The following is an 18,111-nucleotide window of genomic DNA, read 5'->3' on the forward strand; positions in this document are numbered from 1 at the left end:
TCAAAAATGTTAAAAATGACAAGAGACAGTTTTTGACAATTCCTTTATTTAAATGCTTCTTCTTTCTTCTATCTTCCTTCATCTTCTTCTTCTTCTGGTTCTTCTGGTTCTTCCTCCGGTGTTCTCGTCCAGCATCTCCTCCGCGGCGTCTTCTTCCCTTCTTCTCCTCGGGCCACTCCGCATCCATGGCATGGAGAGAGGCTCCCGCTCTTCTCTTCATCTTCTTCTCTTCTTCATCTTCTTCTCTTCTTCATCTTATTCTTCATCTTCACCCGGTGACCCCCGCCCCCCTCTGACACACGGGACATAACGGGACTTCCCTGTGGCATTCCCCGTGATGTCACAGGGAAGTCCCGTCAAGTCACAGTGCATCAGTGGGGGGCGAGGTCACCAGGTGCCCCCCCCCCGTTATTTAAGAACCATCAGAAGAGGAGAAGTGTCACACAGCGGGAGCCTCCCTCCATGCCATGGATGCGGAGCGGCCCGGAGAAGAAGATGAAGAAGAGAAGAAGATGAAGAAGAGAAGAAGATGAAGAGAGGAGTGGAAGCCTCCCTCCATGCCATGGATGCGGAGCGGCCCGAGGAAAAGAAGGGAAGAAGACGCCGCGGAGGAGATGCTGGATGAGAATGAGAACACCGGAGGAAGAACCAGAAGAACCAGAAGAAGAAGATGAAGGAAGATAGAAGAAAGAAGAAAGAAGAAGCATTTAAATAAAGGGATTGTCAAAAACTGTCTCTTGTCATTTTTAACATTTTTGACAGTTTTTTAGTGAAATGGTAGGTACCATTTCACACAGGGGGGAGGGCCAGGATCTGGGGGTCCCCTTGTTAAAGAAAGACCAGAAGAAAGAAGATGGAAGAAGAAGCGGAAAGAAGAAGAAATTAATAAAGGACTTGTCAAAAACTGTCTCTTGTGTTTTTTTAACCTTTTTGACACTTTTTTGTGAAATGGTAGGGGTAGATTTGTACCCCTTTACCAATTCACATAGGGGGCAGGATCTGGGGGTCCCCTTGTTAAAGGGAGCTTCCAGATTCCAATAAGCCCCCCCGCCCGCAGACCCCCACAACCACCGGCCAGGGTTGTGGGGATAAAGCACCCTCCCAATGTTGAGGGCATGTGGCCTGGTACAGTTCAGGAGGGGGGGCGCTCTCTCGTCTCCCCTCTTGTCCTGCGGCCTGCGAGGTTGCATGCTCGGATAAGGGTCTGGTATGGATTTTTGGGGGACCCCACGCTGTTTTTTTTTTTTATTTTGGCCGGGGTTCCCCTTAAAATGCATACCAGACCTGAAGGGCCTGGTATGGAATTTAGGGGGACCCCCCATGTCATTTTTTTTTTATTTAATTTTGGTTCGGGGTTCCCCTGTGGGGAATTCCCATGCCGTTTTTATCAATGAACTTCTATGTGTATTGTCGGACCGGCAATTCATTAATAGCCGCGAGTAGTTTTAAATGACTTTTTTTCCTTTGAAATGTCATTTTGCTGTCAGACTGTTCTAAACACGGGAAACATGCGCCCCTTTACAGGCATACTATAGACACCCCCCCAGGTACGAAATTTAAAGGGATATTACACTTCTATTGTTTCACTTTAAGCATTATAAAAATCACTACTCCCGAAAAAACTGACATTTTTAAAACTTTTTTTTGCATTGATCCATGTCCCTTGGGGCAGGACCCAGGTCCCCAAACACTTTTTTGACAATAACTTGCATATAAGCCTTTAAAATTAGCACTTTTGATTATTCATGTTCGTGTCCCATAGACTTTAACGGTGTTCGCGTGTTCGAACAAACTTTTTTCCTGTTCGCATGTTCTGGTGCAAACCGAATAGGGGGGTGTTCGGCTCATCCCTAGTTCAAACAGGTGCCATTAATACAGGTAATGAGTGGAGGACAGAGGAGCCTCTTAAAGCAGAAGATACAAGTTTGTGAGAGACATAAATCTTGCTTGTTTGTAGGTGACCAAACACTTATTTTCCACCACAATTTGCAAATAAATTCTTTCACAAATCAGACAATGTGATTGTCTGGATTTGTTTCCACATTTTGTCTCTCATAGATGAGGTATACGTATGATGACAATTACAGGCCTCCCTCATCTTTTTAAGTGGGAGAACTTGCACAATTGGTGGCTGGCTAAATACTTTTTTGCCCCACTGTATATATGTATCACAATATCAGCATGCTATATAATCATCACAAGATATCTTCTCAACCAATTAACATTAGTCACTCTTTCTCCTACAAACCCATACTTTTGACCAGCCTCCTTAACACCAAAGGGGGGGAATATTTACAATAATTTTCTGATAAAAAGAAGATGCATAGGCAAATTTGTTTGTTTGTTTGTTTGTTATATTTCTAAGATATCATTAGCCTATATCTATTATGATAAAGGAATATATTGGTATAGGTAGTACTCCTTATAACAACCTAGGTCCATGATATTAAGTGCAGACATTATCTAGATATAGGGGAGGAGATATGACAACAAATATGGCTTGAAAAGAATGGCATCATTGAGGCCAGGTGGCGTAGTAGTTTGTAACAGATATATCCAACTTATTTTGCGCTATAAATTTATTTTATCAAAATCTCCTACTCTAGGACGATTTGTTCCAAAGCAGCAAATTTTTTAACATGGCTGTCCCATTTATGTCATAAAGCAATCAGTCTGCCAATATGTGTAGAAAGCTTGTTGGTTTTGGCATAGTATATACTGTCTTTAATACCAAATGAAGTAGTCACTGCGAGTATATCATTTGCACACCTCTGCGTGTATATACGCAATGTACCGCAGAAGATGGTGTTCCATGATTGTTTATCAAAAGGATAAGCAATGTTATCAGCATTTAAAATGGAAATCTGTGTTTATCTTCTATTGGGCTAATAACCATCTTGTATATTATTTTATCCTTTAGACTGCACTGTAATATGCCAGTGATGTATCCTATGACTTTCCTTTTCCTGAACTGTAGACAATTTTCTTTTAATGGTTTAATCACTTTTTGTCATTCCCTTGTGTTTCTAAAACTCATAAAATTAATTTGTGTTCAGTTTCAAATAAAGCATAGTAGTCAGTTCATTACTACAGTAAGTTATTACAGAGCTGATATACACTCTAACAGAAGAATGCCCTGTATACAACACCCTGTAATGAGTGACTTTGTTCTCTGTATCTTGCAAATATCCGGAGGAAATCCCATGTGATAGATTTTTACTTTTACAGCAGTTAGAGAGAGTAGAGTAGAAAAAGTATGCAATCAGCCATGTTTTTCTCTTATAAACTGTCAGTTGGATGGGGGCATAAGATTTACCCTTAGTTACGTATTTGTTGGTTGTTCTAAGGCCACATGTACACTACAGCTGCTGAACTGAAGTTTAGGAGCAGTTAGATATTTTTTTCAGCAGCCCCTGAACTCTCCTCAATGTTATCTTATGTGTATATGTACACTCAGTAGTATATAGTAGTTTAGAGGCAGTTTAGGTTATTGGCATTTTTTGAAAGCAGAAATATTGTGTTCAGGACTGTATCTTACTAGCATTTCAAACACCAAATCCTTGTAACCGTGGTAAACAGCGTTTTTGTGTGTTTGCGTTTATAATAGTTTTTAACCACTTAAGGGCCGGAAGATTTCCCCCCTTAATGACCAGGCAATTTTTTGCGATAGGGCACTGCGTCTCTTTAACTAACAATTGAGTTGCCATATGATGCTGTACCCAAACAAAATTGATGTCCTTTTCCCCACAAATAGAGCTTTATTTTGGTGGTATATGATCACCTCTGCGTTTTTTTATTTTTTGCACTATAAACAAAAAAATTTGAAAAAATAAAAAAATGTTACTTTTTGCTATAATAAATATCCCCAAATGTAAAAAAAAAAAAAAATTTTTCTTTATCTGTTTAGGCCAATATGTATTCTTCTACATATTTTTGGGACCAGTGACATTTATACAGCGATCAGTGCTATAAAAATGCACTGATTATTGTATAAATGACACTGGCAGGGAAGGGGTTAACACTAGTGGTGATCAAGGGGTTAAATGTGTTCCCTGGGAGGTGTTTCAAACTGTGGGGGGAGGGGACTGACTGGGAGTACCAAGAGATCGCTGTTCCTAACCAGGAACAGGCGATCACTCTGTACTTCCTAGTCAGAACGGGGATCTGTCAATGTAAACAAACAGATCCCCGTTCTGACCCAGAACTACAGAGTGATCCTCTGTTCTGGCTCTCTGTGGAGCAATCGTGGGTGGCCAGCAGACATCGCGGCCGCCACCCACGCGCATCAGGTCCCCCGTCTTGCAGCACCTGCTATAGCTGTAAAACGGACTGACATACAGCTACAGCGATTCGTGGGAACGAGCCGACCTGCCGCAGTATAATGACGGCGGTGGTCAGCAAGTGGTTAAAGGGGAAAAAAAATTCTGATCATTTTTGAACATATAAATATGCTCATGATGGGATCCATAGTGAAAACACAAAAAATAAGACAGCGATCTACAAGCACATTGCCCTCTTGCTTCTGCTCTGTCTTCTTTCACAGAATGGCTGAAATAGTTAATAATTTACTTGTTTTTCATGCATTGTGGGCATTTGGGAGGGTCTCTTTTAAAAAACGCTTCTAACCTCAAATGCTCGTAACCGCTGCTAAACTTGCATAAATGCTGTATGTAAAAGCTGTAAAACTGGCGTTTTTCACCATCGGTTTCCAGCTGTCAGGTTTCCAGCGTTCGGAAAAGGTTTTCAATTGCCCTGTGTATATGAGCCCTAAGCCCTCATTCCCAGGAGGCGGATCCGCTGCCACGGAGTCCACCTCTGTATGCCGGCTCAGCGGGAGATCTCTCAGTTGATCTCTGCTGAGCCGGCGGATGACAGGTCCCTCTCACTGAGTGGGGAGGGACTTGTCGAGCACCGCTGGTCGCTATAGAGAGATCGGACAAAAACAGACAGCATGTCTGTTTTCATCAGACCTCACCCGATCTGATCCGATGTGAACGTAGGGCCATCTATCTGATTTTGGGTCGGATGTCAGCAGACATGTCACCGCTGACATCCGTCGCTCCATAGCCTTAAATGGAGCGCCCATTCAGGTCCACCAACAAAACTGACTGGTGGACCTGAACGGTTCCCTCGTGTGAAAGGGGCCTTAGGCTTCAAATTTCATACAAAAAGGTCAGTGTAGCTGCTACATTTTTTGTAAAGGTTTGTGTGATCCTTTTAGTACTGTCAGGTTAGGAGTATAGATGACAGCAAAACAGTTCAGAAGTTCTACATATGCAGACAGTTCAATATTAGATAGCATATACCAAAAACAGGACCATAGGCAGATCAGACTAGCTGGTACTTGTGGTGTACCTCCACAAACATTAGCAGGGAAGCAAGTACTGGTGCAGAGATGGAGTGAGTCAGCACAGGACAAGAAGTCACAGAGAGTCTGATAACACAGGAGGGCCAGGCAGAAGCAAAATCAGGTCACTCCTGAGTGGATCAGAGTTCAAAATGGCACAGAATACACAGTAATCCAAGGAGCAAATACAAGCTGGGTCAAGCAAGTGTACACCAGGTGACATCCGCTATCACAAGCACTAGTGTTGTGTGTAACAGGTGCTTTAAACAAGGACAGCAAGGAGCTGACCAATCACTGTTGTTTCCAAGCATAAGCTGTCTCAGGTGAGTTTTCCTCAATCCTAAAGGGCCAGCCTGAGTTATGGTACTAAGAATTACCTTCTATTGATAATCTGGTAACTTCACTTAGCTTACCTGTTTGTGATGCTTAATAGCTTTTTCCAAAAACATCCACTGTACGGTCTTTTCTATCTCTCACAACGAGATGGTTGATGTAACTCTAGATAAACATCAATATAAAGAAAACGATTCTCACAGCTACTAATCAAATTCAAACCTGCTTGGAATTTTAAATCTGATTGGTGATTAAGCCACCAGAGGTAAAACAGAGTTAAACAGTGTATACTTCAAAAAGAATGCTCCCACATGTGGAAGATGTGGCTGCAGTTGATTTTAGAGTTTTCAGGTTAAGGTAAATCAAGTGGACCTCTGACAGAGATGCAGCGCACTTCCTGAGTGTACCTAGTGCATGAATTTTTATTTTTAATGTAAAATGTGGTTTTAAAAGAAACAGCTTACATCCGATCTCTCAGGAGAGTCTTCTTGCTATAACTGGTATTGTACAAAATTAACATTCGTCAGAAAATGAATCCACATAGCAGCACTGTTTACATATGAATAAAACCACTACTGCCTCTGACCAAATATAGGTATGCTCATAAAAGAATGGCTATATGCAAATAGGACATTTTGTAAAAGGCCATCAAAGATATTTCCCTAAAAGAGGGGCTAAAAAAGTTTGTGGGGGATAAAGATTACAGTTATGACCTACATATTTGCATGTGGTTATGTTTTTTGGGTTTTGGATTCCGAGGTTTTTGCCAGGCAGTGGTCTGATTAGTATTTTAAAACATTTCTCTGTGGATGTATTCACCTTTAAAGTGGACCTGAAGTCATCTGGATATTTCAGTGCAAGGGTGTCCTTGCTTCTGCTTTTTTTATTCTGTAATCAAATCAGCAGTCATTGATGAGAGAAGGATGAAATTAGGAGGCTAAACTCTGCCTCTACCAAAATGGTTCTCTCTGCATAGAGCCACAGTGCAGAACAAGGTATGGTAATTCAGTAATGGCAAACAGCTGTAGAGAGCATACTGCCAATAATAATGACTAATGCATTGCTCTATGCTTGTATTTTTTTGGACACAACTTTCCGAGTTTAATTTAAACCTTCTGCATTCATCTAAACCTGCTTACCAACATTTTTTGAACACTATTTTTATTGATGTTACTAACAAACTTTGAATTTCCTCCTTCATTTACAAGTAAAATGGATGTAATAAAAGCAAATACTAGAAACTATTTTAATTTCTGAGCATGCGGCCAGAGGGTGAAAACAAATTAGAGAAACGAATTAATTAGGTGAAGGAATGACATAGCTGTGAGGAGCTGCGATACTGAACACATCAACCAAACAATGTTTCCATCTCTAATTTTGAAAAACAAGATATGTTGGTAGGCTGGATCATCAGTACTTATTTGAGGGATTAAGAGATTATTGAGTTTTTAAACCTTTTTAGATTGCATGTTCTTATCATATGCATGGTTTGCTCATTTCACAAACGTGGCTCATAGGAAATCTCCTCTGTTGCAAGTAGCAACATGAAGCTGTGCCCATTATGGAAAGAAGAGAGACTGCACATTAGCAATTCCCAGCATTGTAGCACCTGGAGCAGCGCTGAGGGGTTCTACTGCTAGACCCTATCCCATGACTTATTTACAACCACGGGTTATATATATACAGTATATATAACATATACACTGTATTTTTTTCTTTTTTATTACAGTTAAAAATGAAATCATTCTTTTTAGAAATATTATTTCACATGTTTGATGAAGTAGCCACCTCTTGCAGCTGAACACACTTACAAATTAAATACTATATGGAAAATTCTATCCAGCAGTGCATCCCATAAGTTTCCACAAATACACTATATTAGTATTGGGATGCCTGCCTTAACATGCACATTTGTGAGGACATGCACTGATGTGGACGAGAAGGCCTGGCTTGCAGTCTCCGCTCTATCAGGCGGAGATCAGGACTCTGTGCAGGGCAGTCAAGTTCCTCCACCCCAAACTTGCTCATCCATGTCAATGTTGAACCCTACGGGCTAAGACTGAAATGCCATTAAAGTTCATGTGCGTTAAAAGAAGGTGTCCCAATACTTTTGGTAATATATTGTATATTGCACCTGTAGTTTGCTTTGCTTTTACTCTTTTGTCCAACTCATAATAGTCTGTGGACCATTCTGCCCATTTCGTGATCTGAAGTCTACTGTCTTGTTCTTTTTTCCTAAGGTAGTTTTTATGGTAGTTTTGGCCCAGAACCCCTATTCATAGATTTTTTGACACATTGCAACAACAACAAACATGGTCTCACATTCACCTCAGATCATCATTGCCTTCAATTGGCATTCCTAGAGTTAACACTATTTCATCAGGACAGCAAAATTTTGGCTAAGAATTACACAAAACCTACTGCAGGCAATTCTTTTTTACATCACCAAAGCTGCCATCATCCCAGGTGGATCTCAAATATCCCCAAAAGCCAATTTTGCAGTCTGCGTAGAAACTGCACCAGACAATCAGATTACATTACAGAAGGGTCCCTTTTAAAACAAAAATTAATTGACAAAGCCTTTCCACCAAAAGTGATTGATGAAGCTTTCGATCTCTACATGTTGGAGTATCCTACATGTATTAGAAATTTGGATGAGTCCACATCACAACCTGTTAGATTGGTGACACAGTTCCATACCCGATACGAAACTATGGAACGTATCCTAAATAGACATTGGCCCATCTCACTTCAGGATCCGCAACTTAAATCTATCATTACTCTGAGACCCAAATTCACATACCACAAAACCAGAAATATTAAAAATTTGATAGCACCTAGCAAACTTAAATCTAAATTAGGTCCCAAGACAACATTCCCATGTCTCATCCCTTTGGTTGGGATGTATCAGTGTCGCAAAAAATTATGTTTGACATGTAAGCATGTTACACATGGCCTAAAGGAGTTTACCCACAAGGGCAAGACATACCAGATCAGCAGTTTTTTCAATTGTTCCAGGGAATTTGTAATTTACTGCTTAACTTGTCCTTGTGGGCTTTATTATGTGGGAAGAACTATACGTACTCTGATAAAAAGATTTTGGGAGCACTGTCGTCTCGTAGAAGCAGGAGACGTCACCCATAGTGGTCCCTTACATTTTCTTCACAATCATGACCACTCTTCCTCTGGCCTTAGGGTCTGGATCATTAAGTCCATTCCAGGTACGTTCCCACTGGCAGAGCGTTTTAAATGCCTCTGCCAAAGGGAAACGTAATGGATATTCACTTTGGACTCTTTTGCCCCAGGCGGGTTAAATGAGGAAATAGAAGTGAGCAGCCTAGTTTGATTGTTTCCCCTCCCCCATCTGTCAATCCATTCCATCTAACAACCAACATCTTAATCCTCTATTATCATTTATTAGTATCATTAATATTTTCCAACATCCTATTTATTTATACTTATATTTATTTTTATTAGTATTTTTATTTTTATTTTTTATTTTTATTTTTATGTTTATTTTTATTTTCATTTTTATTTAATTTTATTTTTATTCCATTATTTTTGATTTTTATTATTTTCCTCTTTTATTTTTATTTTTACTAATATTATTTTCACATTTATATTTACATTTCTATCTATCACATACAAAAATTCATGTGTCATCCCTTACCATTAGCTGAGGTCATTTCTTATGCGTTTAATGCGGTTGTCCATGTCACTTCCCCATTTATCCATATTATCCATCATTATTCACATTGTTTTTACATAATCTTTTTAAAATTGGTCTTATATGTATTGTCACATTTTAGTAATTTCAGCAGTTGTTGTCTAATGTATCCATACTAGCTAGCTATAATGTCAGCCTGAGCGATTGCAGCATAATCCGGAGCACTTTTTCCACCAATCAGCGACATCCATTAGCCTCTATATTCCAGCCCAATCACATTACACGTTAGGCCTGAGGAAGGAGCGTAGCTCCTCAAACGCGTCGCCTACACATCCCGTCACCCGGAAGTGACCTCATCTCACTGGCTCCCTGGTTCTCAGTGTGCGTTCCAGCAGCAGGAAGCGACAGCTTCCACCGCCGAGCCTGCCCATCGGATACCAACGCCGTCCAGACCGGGACCATACAGACTCCAGGACACTCCGGCCATACTGCAAACATGCTTTTAATCATGTACTTTTGTGAGTACCACCTTTTCTAGTCTTGTAAAATAAACTTTATGGTATCTCTGCACTTAGAGTGGCGCCTTGTGTTTTTCATTTACAGTACCCAGAGGATGGCTTCTTTTCCTTAAACAAGGCAGCCTTCTAATGCGGTCAGTACTCTATCTAATATATGGACTAATATTCAGCCTATATGGACATTACAGTATAATATCATTTTCCTTCTGATAAATTGATGTTCACCATTTTATAACTTTTCTATCAGTATTATTATTGATATTGTTTTTATTCTTATTTTTTAATTGTTTTTTAAATTTACAACTGTGTTGGAGCCCAGCGCTCACTTTTACCCATTGTAGTAACACAATTTGTTTTAACACTGATTTTATTAAAAAAAAAAAAGTTTGTAAAAAATCAGCAAAAGTTAGGACACCTGTATGAATTGTTTAGCTTTCAAATATTAATTTATTTGCATTTCTGCAGGAACAATGTAAGTTGTTTATTCATTTTCTTGATCCTTGAAAAAAGAACTTATTTTTGGTAACCAAATTTTTTAAAACCTTAGTTAATTAATGTTATACCATTCTAGGTTATTCTCAGAACTTGAAAAGCTAGAAAATTGGTGGTGTTCAAAAACATCTGATCAGTAATGTGTATATACAGTGTATATACACATTCTTTGTCAATGCTGCAGTGTGATTCTAAATAGTACAGAAGTAGGCATACTGTGTAGGCATCAGTAGGCTATAATTTTCTTTGTGTTTTTTTTTGTGTGTAATATCTGAAACTGTTACCTACTATACTGCATGCAAACATTTATTGTAACTATGATTATTGTAGGCAGAACTGCAATCTTGGAATTTTTGTCTGTGCTTAAACAAATGTCCTTTGTAAAAATATTTATAAAACACTTCCACCATTAGTAGGTTTGATATGTAACACATAAATAATAAAATACTAAACAGATATTTCATTTTCTGGTGAATCACTTTGTAAGTTTAAAGTGTTAGTTCACCTAAAAAAAAAAGTTGAAAAGATGAAATAACACCCTACACCCTTAGCCCCCCAACCCCCCACCACCACCTTCCAATCCCTTTTGCACTTACCTCCATACGTGGATTCGTTCCACTGTCCACACAGACCGGTGTTTCAGTTTTTATATACATATCAAGCTATACAGGCAACGTTTATTTTTTATTTAATTTTTTAAAGTGGTTGTAAACCCAAGATAAAAAAACAAACAAAAAAATATTATAATATATATATATAATAATATATAATTATATTGAAGCCCCTGCAGCCGTCCTCCTTCACCTCTCCAGCCGGCAACATCGCTCCCAGAGTTATTTTCGGGTATCGCAGGCTCTGGCACGTGATTGGCCGGAGCTGCGACGACGTCACTCCCGTGCATGCACGTGGGAGCCGCCGGTAACGGCACAGTCTAGCTGAAGCAACGGCACGTACATGCTGTTGCTCCAGTTTGCGTCAGTGCGCATGTGCCGATGATGCCGGCACATGCAAATACAGGGGATATCACCTAAACCGTTCAGGTTTAGGAGATATCCAGAGTAGCTAAAGGTAAGCCTTATTATAGGCTTACCTGTAGCAAAAAGTGTGTGTTAAGGATTTACAACCACTTTAACTGTATTATTTGCATAATATACAGGTATATCAGGTACAGTTTTGGAATGAAAATTATATCTTACTTCTCTCCCTAACTTATGGGTAGAGCAACAACAATGCATCTAAATTAACCACTTGCCAACTAGCTGCCATCATTATACGGCAGCAGGTTGGCACAGCTGCACGAATTGCCATAGGTGTACGTCAGCCCCTTTAAGAGCGATAGTGGGCGCCCGTGCCGCGTTGCCGAAGCCGATGCACGTGGCCGGCACCTGTGATCGCTCCTCAGAGAGCCAGAACGTGGATCTGTCAATGTACAGAGACAGACCCCCTGTTCTGACAGGGCAGTAGAGAGAGATCTGTTGTTCCTAGTGATCAGGAACAGCGATCTCTCTCCTTCTCTAGTCAGTACACTGCCCCCACAGTTAGAAAGACCTCCCTAGGGAACACTTAACCCCTTGATTGCCCCCTAGTGTTAACCCCTTCCCTGCCATTGACATTTATACAGTAATCAGTGGCTATTTTTAGCTCTGATCGCTGTGTAAATGTCACTGGTCCCAAAAAAAGTGTCAAAAGTGTCTGATCTGTCTGCTGCAATGTCGCAGTCCCGCTAAAAATTGCAGATTGCCATCATTACTAGTAATAAATAAATAAATAATAAAAATGCCATAAATCTATCCCCTATTTTGTAGTCCCTATAACTTTTGCGCAAACCAATCAATATACGCTTATTGCATTTTTTTTTTACCAAAAATATGTAGAAGAATACATATTGGTCTAAACTAATGAAGAATTTTTTTTTTAAATTGGGGATATTTATTATAGCAAAAAGTAAAAAATACTGTTTTTTTTCAAAAAAGGATGTCAGTTTTGTTTGGGTACAACGTTGCATGACCGCGCAATTGTTAAAGCAACACAGTGCCGTATCGCAAAAAATGGTCTGGTCATTAAGGGGGCAAATCCTTCCAGTCCTTAAGTGGTTAAAGTGGATCTAAACCCTCACATATACCCAGTGAAGTGAACAGCCTCAGATGATACACAGAGATGAAACAAATCTCCCTACATAAGTTTTACGTGTATATCTGCTGTCTTCAGCTGTCTTCAGCTTTCTAGACTCTTTAGAAAGTGCACATCATGTTAGAAGTATTTCTTTCTGTTTCAGCAGTGGGAGGGGAGTCTGGGCATACAGTATGTGTGATCTGATTGGAGGAAAGGCACCCCCCCTCCACGTAGGCAGAGGGACGAAGAAACTTGCAGAGCTGTGCTGTAAATAAACAAGCTCTCTGCTTATCTGCATCTAAGTTATCTCCCGACACAAATTTCCAGCTGCTTTTATCTCGTGTGTCAGAGAATTTGTCAGAAGTTATCATCCTGATAACAGAGGAACAGAGCAGCAGAAAGACACAGGACTTATGGATTTTGATAGAGATAATTAAACACTACAGATATATGATGCCAGTTCAGATTTCATGGATAGGGTTTACATCCACTTTAATGTTTACGCAATGTTTTTTAGAAGCATTTATAATGATTTTATTATTTTTAGTTCTTTGTCTTTGATCTGCTTGTCAGAGGTAAGAGGATACTGTTGGCAAGCACAAAACAAAAATAGTGTAAGTATGAAAATATTCTATATTATCCACACCATTCACCTTATCATCAGAAATTAAAGACCCAGAAGGTAGATACCTGATACTCATGGGTTATATAATGGATACAGCAATCACGGTGATTTCCTACTACGCTCCTAACAAACAACCTACACCATTCCTCTCACATATATTACAAGTGATTAATACACACAAAATAGGAACAGTGATAATGTGTGGGGATTCAAACCAGGTCTTCCTCCCATTTCTAGATAAATCACCTTTTACACCATCCAAAATAACCTCTAGATTACCTTTTTCTCAACTTCTTTCCAAATACAATCTGGTAGATTCATGGAGAGAAAGTAACCCAATGAAAAAGAAATTCACTTATTTCTCGCACCCTCATCAAACCTTCACCAGAATAGATCATATTTTTCTAACAATAGGAATGATACCAGAAATTATTGCATCAGATATAATTCCGATTCCGTGGTCTGACCATAATGCAGTATACACTACTATAGCCTCAGCCATACCAAAAGCGCATGACCCAACGTGGTACTTACCGGACATAATGCTCAAACACCCACTACATCAGATGGCCATTGAACAAGCTTTAAAGGAATACATATCAATTAATAATACAACAGACATCTCCCCAATAACACTGTGGGAAGCTCATAAGCCTGTCTTGCGTGGTACAATACAAAGACAAATGGCACTATTTAAACGGGAACGCAAAAATCTAGCAAAAAAACTAGAACTCAATTTTAATGCAGCCTACATATCATTTCAAGATAATCCATCTCAGAGTACAAAATCTCATCTGGAAAAATCTAGATTGGAATACGATCTATTTCTCACTGAATCAGTTGATAAATCCCTCAAACGCTCCAAACACAATTTCTACATGAATACAAACAAACCAGGTACATATTTGGCTCGGGCATTAAATTCAACTAACAAATCTTTCAAACCAATACGTTTGAAATTATCAAAAAATGTTTACACTTGTAATCCAGTTAAAATAGTCCATAAATTTCACTCACATCTCGCAACTTTATACAAGACAAACAATGAATTTAATCCTACAGAAGCTGAATCCTTCTTCTCAAAAATAACCTTACCTGAGTTATCTCAGAATCAAAAAAGCAGTTTGGATGAGCCTATAACTATAGATGAAGTTGCTAACGCCATAAAAGACCTAAAACTTAACAAAAGACCAGGCCCAGACGGCTACTCGGCTTTATACTATAAAACATTCTCAGAAATACTCTCTCCCATTCTCACTGAAACTTTTAACAAACTTCTAGATGGACATTCTTTTCGGCAAGAAACACTAATGGCAATTGTTTGTATGATCCCAAAACCCCTTTCTGATGATACTTCCTGTGTGAATTATCGGCCTATCTCTCTGTTAAACCTCGATATTAAATTATTAGCAAAAATAATAGCAAAACGCCTCAATAGCATTATAGGAAAATTAATACATAGAGATCAAGTAGGCTTCATGCCAAATAGACAGGCAGGCGATAATATACGCAGGGCAGTGTTATTGGCACATATTGCTAAAAAACAGAAAATCCCTTTATGTTTTCTATCTCTCGATATTAAGAGGGCATTTGACACAGTATCCTGGCAATATATGCAATATTCATTACAAAAATGGGGTTTTGGACCCCACTTTTTAACATTGATCAAAGCATTATATAATAAACCCAAAGCCTATATAAAATATGCTGGATACAAATCTGAAGCCTTTAATATCGAAAGAGGTACCCGACAGGGTTGCCCATTATCTCCCTTATTATTTGCCCTTATACTCGAACCCATGGCCCAATACATCAGAACAAACCAAACTATAACTGGCATTGAAGTAGGAGGTATTACACACAAATTATGTATATTTGCAGACGATATATTACTTTTTCTATCATCACCACAGGTCTCTGGTCCTAACTTAATACCAGCTCTTGATGGATTTGCAGCCCTATCCGGCCTTATGATTAATCCTAAGAAATGCCTAGTGCTTAATATTTCACTCACAAACATGGAATTGATCCCGGCTAGGGCTGCACTCCCATTCACATGGGCAGAAAAATCAATCCCATATCTTGGAATTCATTTAACAGCATCTCATTCTGACTTATTCTCAACCAATTATCCTCCTGTATTAAGACAGATCACAAATCTAATAAAACAATGGTCGCAACTTCCTTTATCCTGGATAGGGAAGATTAATGCAATCAAAATGACTATTCTACCCAAATTGCTTTATCTATTCAGAGTCCTCCCTATTCCAATTCCTTCCTATTTTTTGAGAATAGTACAAAAAAGAGCAACTTCGTTTATATGGGGCTCTTCTAAACCACGTATACCTATACACACACTACATCTTCCCAAAAATAAAGGAGGCCTGGGATACCCTAATTTTACTAACTACTACAGAGCAGCACATTTGGCCAGTCTGTCCAAATACCATGCAAAACAGGAAATCCCATTATGGGTATTTATAGAGGCTTCAGAAAATGACCCTCTATTAATATCAAATTTATTATGGCTTGATCCTAAAGACCGCTTTAAAATTCATAATCCCATAACTAAACACTTCTTATCTCTCTGGGATAAACTAAAAACCAAGTATCAGTTACAATCTCCACACAATCCTCTCCTTTCTTTTATCAGAAATCCGGCCTTTTATCCGGCATGGATCTACCCAAATTCTTTTAAAGCTTGGACAACATCAGGCATTCAGACACTAAATGACTTCATAGCATCTAAATCATTCCTTTCATTCCAATCGCTTAGAGAAAAATATGATCTACCAAACTCTGAGATATTTAGATATCTCCAAATCAAAAATTTCTATACACCATTCCTAAAGGGGATACACCATTATCCCAATTATCCATTTTTTAATCGATCTGTACAAAAGATCCATTTGCTAAAGGTACAATTTCATCACTTTATAATCAATTATATGGAGTAGCAAATCTTAATAGACCCTCTTACGTTCAGAGGTGGGAGGAGGACCTGGGACGAACTTTAGAAGACACGGACTGGTCTAATATATGGCTCACATCTAAGTCATCTTCACCCAACATCTTGGCACTGGAGACAAATTATAAAGTCCTAACTCGCTGGTACCTTGTACCCGATAGAGTGGCAAAATATTCACCTAATACCTCAACTCTTTGTTTTCGAGGATGCCCAGAAATAGGCACATATTTACACATATGGTGGACGTGCCCAGTAATCCAAACCTTCTGGAAGGAAGTCTTCGTGATTGCATCTAAAATATTTAAAAAAATAATACAACCAGATCCATATTTAACTTTACTTAATCTAAAACCGGAATGGTTAACACTCTCTCAATTCAAACTTATGATCCAACTAATAATGGCTGCAAAACAAACAGTGGCCAAGGCATGGAAATCTCCTACATTGGTACTAGCAGAAACAATTCACAGAATGAATAATACAATGTCCCATGCTAAGATGGTAGCCATCGATCAAAATCAAATTCCAAAATTTGAAAAACTTTGGCATCCTTGGATAAAACAACAGTTCCTGTCAAATTTCAATGACTCTGTCCTGTTGCCATGGTAACAGATTAAATGACTTACAGAGACACCCATTCTAAGGCTTCAAAGAGAACTAAAAAGAATAATAAACTGACGTGCGGGACAACCTTGTGGACCATACCTCTACCTTTCAACCCTTTTTCTTCTTTCTCTTTCCTTTTCTCCACCTTACGATTAAAGCTCATTATCAGAATTTATTTGACCTATATACACTCTACTTGTAAACAATATGTATAGTAGGTATAAATCATTTAAATACCTACAAAAGTAACTAAGGAAATTATATATATCTTTAATTTAGGTTTACGTGAACCCAATGTTTAATATTTGAAATTTCATGATATTTACCTATATAAACCCTACTGTAAAACAATGAGCTTACTTTATAGATCCTTGTAAACTTACTTTATGTATCTTTATGTATCTTTATAACATTGTATACTCAATAAACTTCTTTTGACAAGGAAAATATTCTATATTGTGTTGACAATGTTAACAAGAATAAAAAAATGTGTGCATTGAAAATCAACTCAGTTAGAAAACAAAAACAGTTGTAATTTGAAACAAGACACATGCCCTCCATCACTCAGCAAGAAATCTTTGTGCAGTTCACATTTCTTGTGACTATGCCAGCTGCCTATTGAATGGATCTATGTTATATATACTGTACAAATGTTACAATATATACTGTACTGTACAATGTCAGTTAGTACTCTGTGGTGAATTGATCATTGTCACTAGAGTTGGGCGAACAGTTCAAACCAAGCAAAAGTTTGCCCCGAAAATTGCCTGTTCGGCAAATACCTGAATTTGCAGGGCACTGGGCACGCTGCCCAGTGCATTCTAAGCCCTGTTAGGGCAAATCTTTGCCCAATCATGGCACAGTGAATAGCTGGTTGTTAAGGAGGGGGCTGGAAAGCCAGCCGCGGCATCCTTACCAATGGATGAATCATCAGCTGTCAACGAGCTCCCCCACTGACAGTTGAATGGAATAAAAACATTGCGGACAATAGAAAAATGTTTTTAAAAAATGGTGTGAGGTCCCCCCCAATCAATATCAGGCCCTTTGGGTCTAGTATGGAATTTAATGGGAACCCCTACGCCAAAATTTAGAAAAAAAAACTGCGTGAAGTCCCCCCCAAAATCCATACCAGACCCTTATCCGAGCATGCAGCCTGTTAGGCCAGGAAAAGGGGGGGGAATGAGTGAGCGCCCCCCTTCCCGGAACTATAACAGGCCACATGCCCTTAACATAGGGGGTACTTTGGGGTGGGTGGCTCAAGGGGGCCCCCAGATCTCAGCCTTCCCTGTGTGAATGAGTATGGGGTACAATGTACCCCTACCCATTCACCAAAAAAGTGTAAAAATTTTGAAATAACAAAACAGTGTCCCCCAATGTAGATCCATCATCAATCACAACCTGCTGCCACCGCCGGACCCAAAAAAAGAAAAAAAAAAGCTCCAC

Source organism: Aquarana catesbeiana, linkage group LG01 (assembly GCF_042186555.1).
Source record: "Aquarana catesbeiana isolate 2022-GZ linkage group LG01, ASM4218655v1, whole genome shotgun sequence".
Classification (NCBI taxonomy): domain Eukaryota; kingdom Metazoa; phylum Chordata; class Amphibia; order Anura; family Ranidae; genus Aquarana; species Aquarana catesbeiana.